This window comes from Nomascus leucogenys, chromosome 8, assembly GCF_006542625.1.
Source record: "Nomascus leucogenys isolate Asia chromosome 8, Asia_NLE_v1, whole genome shotgun sequence".
In the NCBI taxonomy this organism is placed as follows: domain Eukaryota; kingdom Metazoa; phylum Chordata; class Mammalia; order Primates; family Hylobatidae; genus Nomascus; species Nomascus leucogenys.
The window spans coordinates 13,898,115-13,911,536 of record NC_044388.1 but is presented as its reverse complement, the minus strand read 5'-3'; the positions used below and the strand labels follow the sequence as shown (position 1 = coordinate 13,911,536).

Genomic DNA, 13,422 nt, shown 5'->3' with positions numbered 1-13,422 from the left:
ATAAAAATAAAAGGCCCTGGTCTTTTAAATCCCCTTCAGCCTGTCTGCGGGGAGTAGTGGCCTGTAGCTATTGGGAGGGAGGCGAAACAATAGCTGCCTGCTTCTGTGTCTGTATCTCAGTGATCAGAAAACGCAGTTAGCTGTCAGAGCATAGATACCTGATAGTTGGAGGACAGGTCTTATTGCCCAAAAGCTATGGAACACATGCGTGTCTGCCTGGGGGTTGGGGAATGGATGTCACTGCTGAACTAAGAGCTGAAATTGACTAAAAGTAACAGCAGTTTATTTCCAGCCCTTTCCCTGGAAATTGCAAGCCTTAGAATGTGCTCCAGAGTTCCAAAATACTTAAATAAGACAGATTATACTAGTACAGTTGTTGCCTAGGTGGAGAGAAGATTCTTGTTGCTTTCTACTCTGCTTTCTCCCCAGAATCCTCTAATACATTTTTTAAAGGTGTCATTAGAGTTAGAAGAGTTCTTTTTCTCCTTAATTTTGAGGAACTCAAGAATAGTAAGTTCATTATAACTCAAAGAAAATCCATTGGAGACCTTTTATTTAGCTTTCGTCTTCCGTTAGCAAACATTTATAGAAGGAATTTGTGTTTCAGATCTTTTTTGCCCCATAATGTAACAACTAAATGCTCCCAGCTAGAAGATACTGGGAACTTGAAATTGGGAGATCACTTGCTATGGTTTGAAGTTCTCTCCAAATCTCATGTTGAAATTTGATCCCCATGTTGGAAGTGGGGCCTGATGGGAGGTGTTTGGGTCGTGGAAGTGGATCCCTCATGAATACATTACTGCCATCCCTCTTGAGTGAGTTCTCACTATATTAGTTCCTATGGGAGCCAGTTGTTAAAAAGAGCCTGACATCTCCCCATTCTCTCTCTTGCTTCATCTTTTGTCATGTGATCTGTGTACATGCTGGCTTGTCTTTGCCATCTCTCATGGGTGGAAGCATTCTGAGGTCCTCACCAGATGAAGATGCCCAATCTTGAACTTTCTTGCCATGAGAATTGTGAGCCAAATAAACCTTTTTTTTCATAGATTAACCTCAGGCATTCCTTTGTAGCAACACAAGCAGACTAATACACACCTTAAGGAGGCTTCATCAAGTAGGTCGCATTACTACTAAGGGGTAGTAGTAGTGAGAATGGAGATACAAGGATTCATTTGAGTCCTATTAAGAAGATAAAAGGGGCATGATTTGGTCTGTGGGGGGTTGATGTAGTAGCATTAATTAATCCAAACAACTGGATTTATGGTGGTACTTTTTCTTGAATTATAGATCGCAGAAGCACAGAGTATTGTAGGGAAGGGTGTATGAAGTTGTGCCTATGCAATAATATTGTAGAAGTTGCAAAGTTCTTTTATACCCAGGATTTTTAAGTAAGAATGTATGGAGTGTACTGGTTCCCTGTAACTCCAGTAGGTCTTACGGCATGCATGGGCCAAAATGATAATGGGAGGCATGATAAACTTGAATAGGGCTGTATTAGTCTGCTATCACGTTGCTATAAAGAACTACTTGAGACTGGGTAATTTATAAAGAAAAGAGGTTTAAAAGGCTCACAGTTTCCTCAGGCTGTATAGGAAGCATGACCAGAGCAGAAGGAAGAAAGTGAAGGTGAAGGTGCCAAACACTTTTTCTGTTTTCTTTTTTTTTTTTTTTTTTTTTTTGAGATGGAGTCTCACTCTGTCATCCAGGCTGGATGCAGTGGAGCCATCTTGGCTCACTGCAACCTCCGCCTCCCAGGTTCAAGCAATTCTCCTGTCTCAGCCTCCCGAGTAGCTGGGAGTACAAGTGTGCATCACCGCGCCTGGCTAACTTTTGTATTATTAGTAGAAACAGGGTTTCACCACATAGGCCATGCTGGTCTCGAACTCCTGAGCCCAGGTGATCTGCCCACCTTGGCCTCCCAAAGTGCTGGGATTACAGGCGTGAGCCACTGCGCCCGGTCTAGCCAAACACTTTTAAACAACCAGGTCTCATGAGAACTCATCATGGAGCAACAGCTATCACAGAACAACAAGGGGGGATATCTGCCCCCATGATCCAGTCACCTCGCAGTCACCTCCAGTCACCTGGAGATTACAATTCGACATGAGATTTGGGTGGATACACAAATCCAAACCGTATCAAGGGCTAAGTGGTAGAGTCCTAAAACCATTTTGTGATAAAAATGACATAAGCTCATGGAAGGCATGAGGGGGAATTGGAATTAAGTGCAGCAATTAATATGAAAAATACTCAAATGTTATGATTAATCATAGGTTAAATATGTCTGATATTTCAGGTTAACACAGGTTTTATGTATGTGAACTCACTCAAGAGGGATGGCAGTAATGTATTCATGAGGTATCCACTCCCACGACCCAAACACCTCCCATTAGGCCCCATTTCCAACATGGGGATCAAATTTCAACATGAGATTTGGAGAGAACATTCAGGTAAGCATATTCAGGTTTTATGAATATGCTTACTAGAAGAGATGACACAATCTAAACCTTATTAATAATGTAAAGCATGGGGAAATTATAGTCTTAGTGTCCTCTGTGTTAGTTTGTGTATGTTATTTTGGAAATATGTATAACTTGGAGTGACATTGAAATACGATAATTAGATTAGAAGGGTAAGGATCAGAATAATGAGGGTTTAATGTAATGAAAAACTTAGAAAATAAAACTGAGTTTGTTTAGTTCAAAAAATTGAAATTGTAATTTTGACAATAAAAGAGACTTTTTTATATTATCCAGTTCAATTCCCTTATTTTGTAGATAAGGAGATGGAGTTTCTGGGAGGTTGGTATGACAGGCCCTGAGTGATCACTAATGGCAGAGCAGTGGCTACAACCCAAGTGTGTGGCTAGGAGGGAAATTGAATATATTATAAGCATATTTTGCTTATAGGGCCAGCCAAACAGGGCTGAAAACTAGGGTAAGATAAACAAGTTGCCTAAGGTGAAATATTGTACATTTGTAATTTATCAAATGTATTCATATGTAATATGTAAACATAGTATAAAATGTGGAGCATTGCTTCAGTTTATGTGAGAACAGTGTGGCATGTTCTGGGTCAAGCGTGTCCAACCTATGGGCTGCATGCAGCCCAGGACAGCTTTGAATGTGGCCCAACACAAATTTGTAAACTTTCTTAAAACATTATGAGCTTTTTTTTTTTTTTTTTTTTCTTAATCAGCTATCGTTAGTGTATTTTACGTGTGGCCTGAGACAATTCTTCTTCCAGTATGATCCAGGGAAACCAAAAGTTTGGACACCCCTGTCTATGTTAAGCCTCATAGATCTTTCTCAGGCCTGGCCTGGTTCCTATTCTCATTTTTTCCTTGAATCAGATCTCAGAGACTATATTTTACTTTGCATCTTTAAAGTTGTTTTAACCTTCACAATCCTTTGGGGATTTTTCTCCAGCTTTTGAAAATCGGAGAATCTAGACCATCTTCCTAGTGCCCTCCACCTTACAGCCCATGTAACCAAATATGGAAGCAATTTAGAGATAATAGTAAAAGGGAAATAAAGGATAGCTCATATCTTACACTTTTCCTGTCATGCCTCTGGTTTCTAGTTGGTGACTCCTATTTTATTTTTGAGGGTCAAGTTACCTAGGTCAGTTCTCTCTCCTTAGGTAAAGGTCACGTTTCTTTATTCATAACAGTTCTTTCCCACAGCACTTAGGAGTTAGAGGTGGTTTAGGTTGAATAAAATCTCTGCTTCCACGTCTCAGGAAGATAATTCCCAGAACCTTCCCAATGGATGACAGATACATCAGTAAGCTCTCCCCAAATATTATGCTTCCCTTTTTGGCATCACCCTTTGTGAGGAGAATAAGACCAGAATCCATAGTCTCTATCTTAAAACCAGTGGGGGTAAATTTCTTATGTTGCTTCTCTGGATCTGTCCTGTTTTATACCTGACACCTGGCCTGTCCCCAGGATCATTATTCTTTTTGTTCTTTACACCTTTAGAGTTCAAGGCAGGCTGTTTGTTTTTATATTACATTTAAAAATAAATTGTTTATGTGGAGCATTCTGGGAGCTAAGAGTTTATAAAGTGAAAAGATGGGTGGTTTTATTGATCCAGCCAGAGTTGGCTAAATGTATAAACAGGTTTCTTCTGATATTCTTTATAGATACATATCTAAATAATATATACATATTATCTCTTAGTTCATTTCTATTAAGATAAATGAAGATACAGTCAGCCCTCCACATCTCTGGTTCTGCATCCACAGATTCAACCAACCACAGGTAAAAAATATTCTGGAAAAAAAATACACTAATTAAAATATACAAACAAAAAACCCAATACAGTGAAGAAACTATTCACATTTTATTATATTAGGTATTATAAGTAATCTAGAGATGACTTAACATATACAGGAGGTTGGTTGTGCATAGGTTACGTACAAGTACTAGGCCATTTTCATATAAGAGACTTAAGCATCTCTGGATTTTGGTATTGGGGAGGAGGAAACTGGCACTGGTTTCCCTTAGATTAACCTTATCCAACCTGTGGCCTGCGGGCTGCATGCGGCCCAGGATGGCTTTGAATGCAGCCCAACACAAATTCATAAATGTTCTTAAAACATGATGAGATTTTTTGGTGATTATTTTAAGCTCATCAGCTATCATTAGTTTAGTGTATTTTATGTGTGGCCCAAGACAATTCTTCCAGTGTGGCCCAGGAAAGCCAAAAGATTGGACACTCCTGCCTTAGATACTGAGGGCCAACTGTATTCATTCATGTAACCTTTCTTGGCCTCATTGTCTTGACAAAGTGATATATATTCAGTGTTTTCATTAATGACCATGTAACCACATGAGTATTGTTTATTACTGGCTCACCTCCTATGATTAAATTTCTTTTCTTGTTTAACTTAGTTTTTCTTGAAATTTATAAAGTTCTCATTAAATAAATGATGGTTCATCCATACAGTGGACTACTCAGCACTAAAAAGGAGTGAACTACTGATTTACACAACAACACAAATGAAACAAATGCATTATGTTAACTGGAAATGCCAGACTCAGCGTCTACATATAACATTCTGGAAAAGGCAAAACTACATAGGGACAGAAAATAGATCAATAGTTGTCACAAATTAATGATTGGGGATGGGTTTGAATACAAAGCATAAAGCAGTTATTTTCTTTTCTTGAGAGGGAGTGATAGAACTGTTCTTATTTAGATTGTGGCAGCGATTACATAACTCTTAAGTGTTTGTCAAATTTTATTCACAACGACCAGTGTAAATCTTACTGTATGTAAAATAAACAGCAAAAAAATATATGGCCCTGTTTTTATCCATCTATTATGTATAATTCCTCAATATATATTGACAGTTTTGCAGATCTTACAAATACTGACAATGTAATTGAATTTCATGTAGCCTCTGGAATCTCCAGTGAAAAGAGAAATTAACATCCTAGTATTAGAAAATAGTTTTGGCTCCATAGACCCCTTAAGAGATCCACTTTAGTAACCCTTTCTTAGAGAACTGCTAGTGTAAATACATGAATAATGCTAGACAAAACACCTGAAAACATGTTCTTTCCCAAACTACTTTTATAAATTCTATAGGTGTAGCTATATATTACTGACACCAAGTTTGTCAAATCATTTAATCAGTTATACTGTGTATGATTTGTAAATTCTGAGGAAGGGTACTGTTTGCTGTGTATATAGGTCATGATAAATATGACCTTTTTTGGCAAGTCAGTAGTTACACTATAAGGAAAATGTAAGGAACCAACTAGCAATAAAATAAAATTCTAAAAGGAAATCTCTTGTTCAGTTTTAGATTCTGTTGTACTTTAACACATAACTTGACAATTTCCTGCTTCTGATAAGAATCAGCTAAGTAACAATACCCAAGTGACTAAGTGATAAGAATCAGCTAAGTAACAATACCCAAGTGACTAAGTCCGGAAGTTTGGTTGGGGTACAGATCTCACAGTAAACAGTGAAGGGGGAGAAAGTCCCCAGTTAACTAACTTGGATATGCTGTAAGTAATGCAAAAAGACAAGGCAATTCATAAGATGATTTTATTCTCTTTAGCTTTTTAAACCCTAGTATCTCATCAAGTAATTTTAATTGGTAAATACTCTTACTAATGAAACAACTAATGAAACAGATCCCTCTACTGGGAAAACAAAAAATTACAGGCTAGTCAGAAATAAAGGCTACTTAAAAATTAAGTTTTTTTTCTTTTTTTCTACAACAGTGTAGGTCAAATAAAATTCTATCTAATTCTATCCACTTTTGGAAATATCGCTTTGAAATCATCCCCAATATGAGAAGGCACAAAATAATGACAAAGGCAAAAGTACTGTGCATAGCACATTCACTTATTCATTAACTCAACAAATGTTTATTGAGTAGTTAGTAGAGACCAGGAGACAGAGCCAAGGAATGAGAATAAAGAAAGATAAGCAAAAAGTTTGCTCTTAAAAAAACCTCAACTATAATTCTGTTTCTTCGACAAACTTATAAATGTCTTAGACATATAAGACATTACTGTCTATATGATTATTTTGTTAGGCATTACAAAATATTACTTATTACCCCTCTGAACTACAATAAACTGATCCAAGATCAGTATCATCATCCTATAATCTGAAGATTATTACATTTTATCTAAAGAAAGAAGCTATTATGTGACTACAAAAGTAAGAGCAATAATCTTGCTAAATTATGAGCAATTAGATATAAACCACCAATTATGAAAACATGTAACATAATGAATTAATGTCATAACACAGCAAACATGTAAGTACATTAATTGATCTAAGTCTTATATACTATATGGGAATTAAACATAAATGGCCTTATAGTTGATTGTAATCATATTTTTAAATTTCTAAAAAATTGTAGTAAAAACAAATGTTATGAACTGAATTTTGTCCCTTCAAAAATTCACACATTGAAGTCCTAACCCCCAGTAGTTCATAATGTGACTATATTTGGATATAGTGTCTTTAAAGAGGTAACTGAGGTAAAATGAGGTCGTTAAGATGGACCTTAATCCATTATGACTCCTCTTCCTGGTTCACCTGGCTAAAAATATTGGCATTAAGTATATTCACATTGTTGTACAACCATCAATTTCCAGAATAATCTTCATCTTGCAAAACTTAAACTCTGTACCCATTAAACAATAACTCCCCTGTATATAGATAGCCAAACTACCAATCATGTATGAGAGAACAAAATCACTTTCAGATACGCATTCTAAAAAAATTTAATTCCAATATATTCTTAACTCAGGAAACAACTAGAGGATGTGCTCCAGCAAAATGAAGGGTAAAGCAAGAAAAAGTGAGACATAGGATCTAGGAAGCAGAGGAACTGTGGGCAGTAGTTCCAATATTGGTTTCATTTTCTAAACTTTTGCTGTGGTATTTGCATCTTTGCTTTATGCAGGGATGTGTGGGGCTTGAGTGGTGTTTATATTGTACTTCATTTCTTAGTGCCTTTGTGATGCTTCTTTGGATATTCCATGCATGTCCAATTTGGGAGAGCCCAGTACTTGTGTTGGTCCATAACTAGAATTATAAATGTCGAAGATAAACTGGACACTAGTTAAAATGGTAAGGACAGATTTTATTCAGTAACTATTGCAGAAGGGAAGAGAGTCCAGTGTGAACTCAACTCACTTTTGCCAAAACAAAAGGGGAAGAGACTTTTTAAAGGTTGAGTATGCTAAGGGAAAGACACTGCTAAGGGAAAGCAGGATGGTTTTTTTGTTTTTGTTTTGAGACGGAGTCTGTCTCTGTCGCTAGGCTGGAGTGCAGTGGCGTGATGTCAGCTCACTGCAATCTCTGCCTCCCAGGCTCAAGCGATTCCCCTGCCGCAGTCTCCTGAGTAGCTGGGACTACAGGCATGCACCACCACGCCCGGCTAATTTTTTTGTATTTTAGTAGAGACAGGGTTTCACCACGTTGGCCACGATGATCTCAATCTCCTGACCTCGTGATCTGCCCGCCTTGGCCTCCCAAAGTGCTGGGATTTCAGGCGTGAGCCACCGCGCCCGGCCACTGAGTGGTTTTTAAGGGCAGTAGGTGGTCCGTGTGAGTAGGCCATCTGGGTTTGTTATTGGCATTTATCTGGAAGAGAAACAAACATATTTATGACAGGAGGCAGTGATGCACATTAGGCCCACCAATGTTTGGCCCTTACCCTCTCACCAGGAACTGGGAACAAAAGTGAAAGTTATCTTTTTGATTGTTTGCATTTCAAAGAGATAGTTCTCAGGTCCTTGGGAAGATAGTTCTCAGTGGTAGAAGTTCTCAGGTCCTTGGGAAGATAGTTCTCGATGGTAGAAGATTTAAGTCACAAAGAGACAGAGAAAGGATTTATAATTTCAAGCTTTCTAAGGTAACTGCTCTAAATGGGGGTTCAGGCGACCATCTGCCTGTCACCAGGTTTTGGCTGGAACAAACAGTAAATTCTGGCTGTGTGGAACCTTTTCAGGTAAGGAACTTTATGGAGTTGGAGTCATTATTCTAGGATATGGGGAAAAGATAGGAACAAGTAGTTTACACAGAAAAACAAATGTAAATGTCCCTTAAATATGGGAAAACAAATCACTGTAATAAGAGAAATACAAATTAAAACTCTGAAATACTATTTCTGCCCTATTAGATTGGCAAAAATCCAAAAGATTGACAACATAGTTTGTTGGCAAGGCTGTGGGGAAATAATCACTGATATATTGTGTTAGGAATCTTTAAAAATAGTTTATGAATACAGAATTTAGCAATATGTCACAAAATTACACAAACTTTAGCTGTAACTCAGCATTCTTCTATGATTCCAACCCAAAGGTACACTAACAGAAAATCAAAATGACACGTATATGAGGCTGTTCATTGCAGCACCGTTTAATCCCAGAAAATTAGAGACAACCCGTTGACCATCAGTAAGGTCTAGTTGAAGAAAGTGCTCCTTACATAATGAAGCACTCTGCAATTGTTAGAAGTAGTAGATATATTAGTAAAGGAAGTCTCATATGCTGCTGTGGAATGATCTTAAGGATAGGTTGTTAAACCGAAAATGAAAAGATTCAGGCAATATAGTCTATGTCTGTGTGTATGTGTGTGTGTGCGCTTGTGTGCGTGTGTGTGTATGTTTTGTTGTGGGGGTAGATAAAAATTAGAATTTTCAATTTTCTTATATATTTTTCTTGAATACTTTCCTTAAATTATTAAAAAAATAGAAACATAAACCAAAACAAATAAATGGCTGTCCAGGCCAGGCGCGGTGGCTCACGCCTGTAATCCCAGCACTTTGGGAGGCTGAGGTAGGCGGATCACGAGGTCAGGAGATCGAGACCATCCTGGCTAACACAGTGAAACCCCGTCTCTACTAAAAATACAAAAAAATTAGCCAGGCATGGTGGCGGGTGCCTGTAGTCCCAGTTACTCGGGAGGCTGAGGCAGGAGAATGCCGTGAACCTGGGAGGCGGAGCTTGCAGTGAGCCAAGATCGCTCCACTGCACTCCAGCCTGGGTGACAGTGCAGTGCAAGACTCCATCTCAAATAAATAAATAAATAAATAAATAAATAAATAAATAAATGGCTGTCCAGTGGGGTGGATGGGAGAGGGGACAGAAAAGAGAAGGTATGGAAGAAGACCTCTCTAAATGTTTTAAATATGTTTGATATTTAGGCATATTTAATGTTTAAACATTCATATAAACAATATTAAACATAATGTTTAAACATGTTTGATATTTAAACATCTACCTTGCTTGATAGTTTAGCTTTTAGAACCATCCAAATGTTTTACATAATTATGAAACAATTACATTTTAAAAAGGGAAAATAAAGGTGATCTTCAAAAAATGGAGACAAGTGAGCCTAACTCTACATCCAGTTGGTGTCATAACCACACAGAAGTATATATTCTACCTTTTCTGTAAGGTTTTATGTTTTAGGGTAATAGAACAATTAGGCAAAATTTTCCTTTGAGAATAATCACAGTTTTTGAAAGCAGGTAGAGCTAGCACATCATCATTTTTGAAATAGTTGATTTAGGCAGTGATCATCAGTGGCAGGTAAAACCATTGGGTAGAGGTTTGATGGGGGAACTTTATAATAATGGATAAATCAATTCAGTGCTACAAATCTACCATTCAGTCTTAACATCACAGAAAATGGTTCAGGCAGACATAATGTGCCTCCTAATAAATGGCAATAAGAAGTACACAAGAATACTTACGAATTATTCTTACAACAATGACAAAACAACCTAGAAAAAGTAAAGCCTCTAGAAATAATTACCAGTTTATAGGAGATAGGGGGGATAGAGGAACACCATGAAAATACACACTAACCAAGTTCACAATGTGGGAAATGCCACAGGACAAGTGAAGCCAGCTTCTTAAATAAATGACATAGAGTGGGGAAAGAGAATGGTGTCAGAGACTTAAAACATGTTAGCTTAAGTGCAATATATCGACTTAGTTTGGATCCAAGTTCACACCAACTGTAAGAATGTTTAAAAAAATACACTTAGCAAAAATTGAATATTAGCATTAGATGAAATAAGTGTTGCAGGAGTTCTTAATAAAGAAACACCTTTTCAAAATGAGCTTTTGAAAGTATACGGATAATTTAATTTTAGTATAATTGACTTATTTGCAATCTTATATATTTTTATGCATCAGAAACATTGTGAGTAGAGGTTCTGTGTTTCACCACACTACCATAAGGCAGGAGGAGGGGAGGTCCATGGCTTAACCCATTTATGCCTAGTGTTCCATTATTGGAACGCTAAGCTTGTGAGAGTTATTTATATCGTGCTCAAGGTCATCACCAAGGTCTGATTCTTCACACACACACAAAATTGCAACCTCCGGCATATATGGGTTAAAAAGGGAAAAAGGTCAAGAGCCCTTGATTTGTTCATTTTCGGGGGTATGGGTTTTTAATCTGTTGGTGTTTAATGAAATCATGGGATTCCAGTTCCCCCACCAAAAATTAGGGGGATAGCTGAACCACAAGGCATAATATTGATAAAGTTGGGTGATAGGTATAGGATTTGTTATACTATTCTCTTCTGTAAATGTTGAAAAGTGCCATAATTATAAAACTTAAAAGCATTGTATAAATTTTTAGTTATTAGTAATGTAGTAGAATGCTATTTTTGTACATTCTGGGGAGCACTAGATAATATTGGTGATACTTTTGTCACCCTGATAGGTAAAGTATGATATTTCAGTTTAGTTTTCATTTCTTTAATTATAAAGATATTCAGGATCTTTTGAATACTTTTTGACTCTTTGTTTTCTCTGTCAGTTTTTACTTTAATTAAACTTTTTATTTTGAGATCATTTAGATCCACATGCAATTCTGAGAAACTTTAGAACTTATTACGAGATCCAGTGTATGCTTTCCTCCAGTGGCAATACATCTGGCAGAAGTATAGTACAATATCACAAGAATATTACAAGATTTCTTCATATTGCCCTTTTATAGTCATACTTACTTCCCTCCTGTTCCTGCTGCCCCGTTAACCCTGGCAACTACTAATCTGTTTCTAATTTCCATATTTTGTCATTTTGAGAGTGTTATATAAATGGAGTCATATAGTTAACCTGTGAGATTGGCTTTTTTCACTGAGCAATGATAATTCCCTGGAGATTCATCCAGGTTGTTTTGTGCATCAATTGTTCTTTTTGGTATGAACATAGCAGTTTGTGTAATTATTTGCCTGTTGAAGGACATCTGGGTGGTTTCCGGTTTTTGACTGTTAGAAATAAAGTTGCTGTTACCATTCATGTAAAATGTGAACATAAGTCTTCATTTCTCTGGGATACGTAGGGGTGCAGTTGCTAGCTTATATGGTAGTTGCATGTTTCGTTTTATGAGAAACTGTCAGATAATTTTGCGGAGTATCTGTACCATTTTACATTCTCATCAGCAGTGTACACGTGATCCAATTTCAACTTACCCTTGTCAGCATTTGGTATTACCACTCTTAGCCATTCTGACAAGTGTGTGTAGTGACATCTCAATGTGGTTTTAATTTGCATTTCCTTAATAGCTAATGATAAGGAATACCTTTTCATCTGCTTATTTGCCATCTGTAAATCTTCAGTGAATGCCTCTTCATGTTTTTTTGCTCATTTTCTAGTTGAATTTGTTTTTCTAATGTTTCTTTAACTTTTCTAACTGCTTAAGATAGACACTCAGTTCATTATTTTTAGCTCTTTTTAAAATTTTATTTTAAATTTTATTATTATTATTATTATTTTTTTTGATACAGAGTCTCACTGTGCCGCCCAGCCTGGAGTACAGTGGCGCGATCTTGGCTCACTGCAAGCTCCACCTCCCGGGTTCAAGCCATTCTCCTGCCTCAGCCTCCCAAGTAGCTGGGACTACAGGCACCCACCACCACACCACACCTGGCTAATTTTTTTGTATTTTTAGTAGAAACAGGGTTTCACCATGTTAGCCAGGATGGTCTCAATCTCCTGAACTTGTGATTCACCCGCCTCAGCCTCCTAAAGTGCTGGGATTACAGGCATGAGCCACCGCGCCCAGCCGTTCTTTTTGTTTTTTAATGTTACTATTTAAAACTAAAAATCTGTCTATATACACTCGTGTTGCTGCATCCCACAGAGTTAGATGTATAGTTTTAAAAATTATTTACTTCTAAGTATTTTCAAAATTCAATATGATTTCTTCTTAGATTCATTAGTTTTTAGAAGTTTTGAAACATACGTGGTATTTCAAAAGTTATCTTTTTGTTACGGTTGTTGGAGAATATGGTTGTAGGATATCAGTTACATGAACATTGAGACATTCTTTATGGCCTGGCATTTGATTGATTTTTTATGTGTTTCATTTGTATTCTATTTGGAAGCAATATTCTGTATATGTCTATTAAATCAGACTTACTGGTTGTGATATCGGTTCTTCTCTAGCCTTAATAATGTTTTTATTTATTTATTTATTTTTTTGAGACTGAGTCTGGCTCTGTCACCCAGGCCTGGAGTGCAGTGGCATGATCTCGGCTCACTGCAACCTCCACCTCCCGGATTCAAGGGATTCTCCTGCCTCAGCCTCCTGAGTAGCTGGGATTCCAAGTGCATGCCACCACACCCAGCTAGTTTTTGTATTTTTAGTAGAGATGGAGTTTCACCATGTTGGCCAGGCTGGTCTTGAATTCCTGACCTCAGGTGATGCACCAGCCTCGGCCTCCCAAAGTGCTGGGATTACAGGTGTGAGCCACCAGGCCCGGCCGTTTTTATTTCTTTGTTTTATTACTCTGATAATATGTTAAAAATTGTCCTCTGTGATAATGAGTTTGTCAATTTCTCCTTGTGGTTCTCTTAACATATTTTGGAACTGTCTTGTTATTAGGTACATAAAAGTTTAAATATTATAATTGAGTAGA

General features: G+C 37.2%; 1 protein-coding gene across 2 annotated transcripts in view; it reads left to right on the top strand.

Moving 5' to 3' along the window:
• NCK1 (NCK adaptor protein 1) overlaps positions 1 to 13,422 on the top strand; it is a 77,973-nt gene that overhangs the window by 42,647 nt on the left and 21,904 nt on the right. The gene's annotated exons all lie outside the window — the stretch shown is intronic.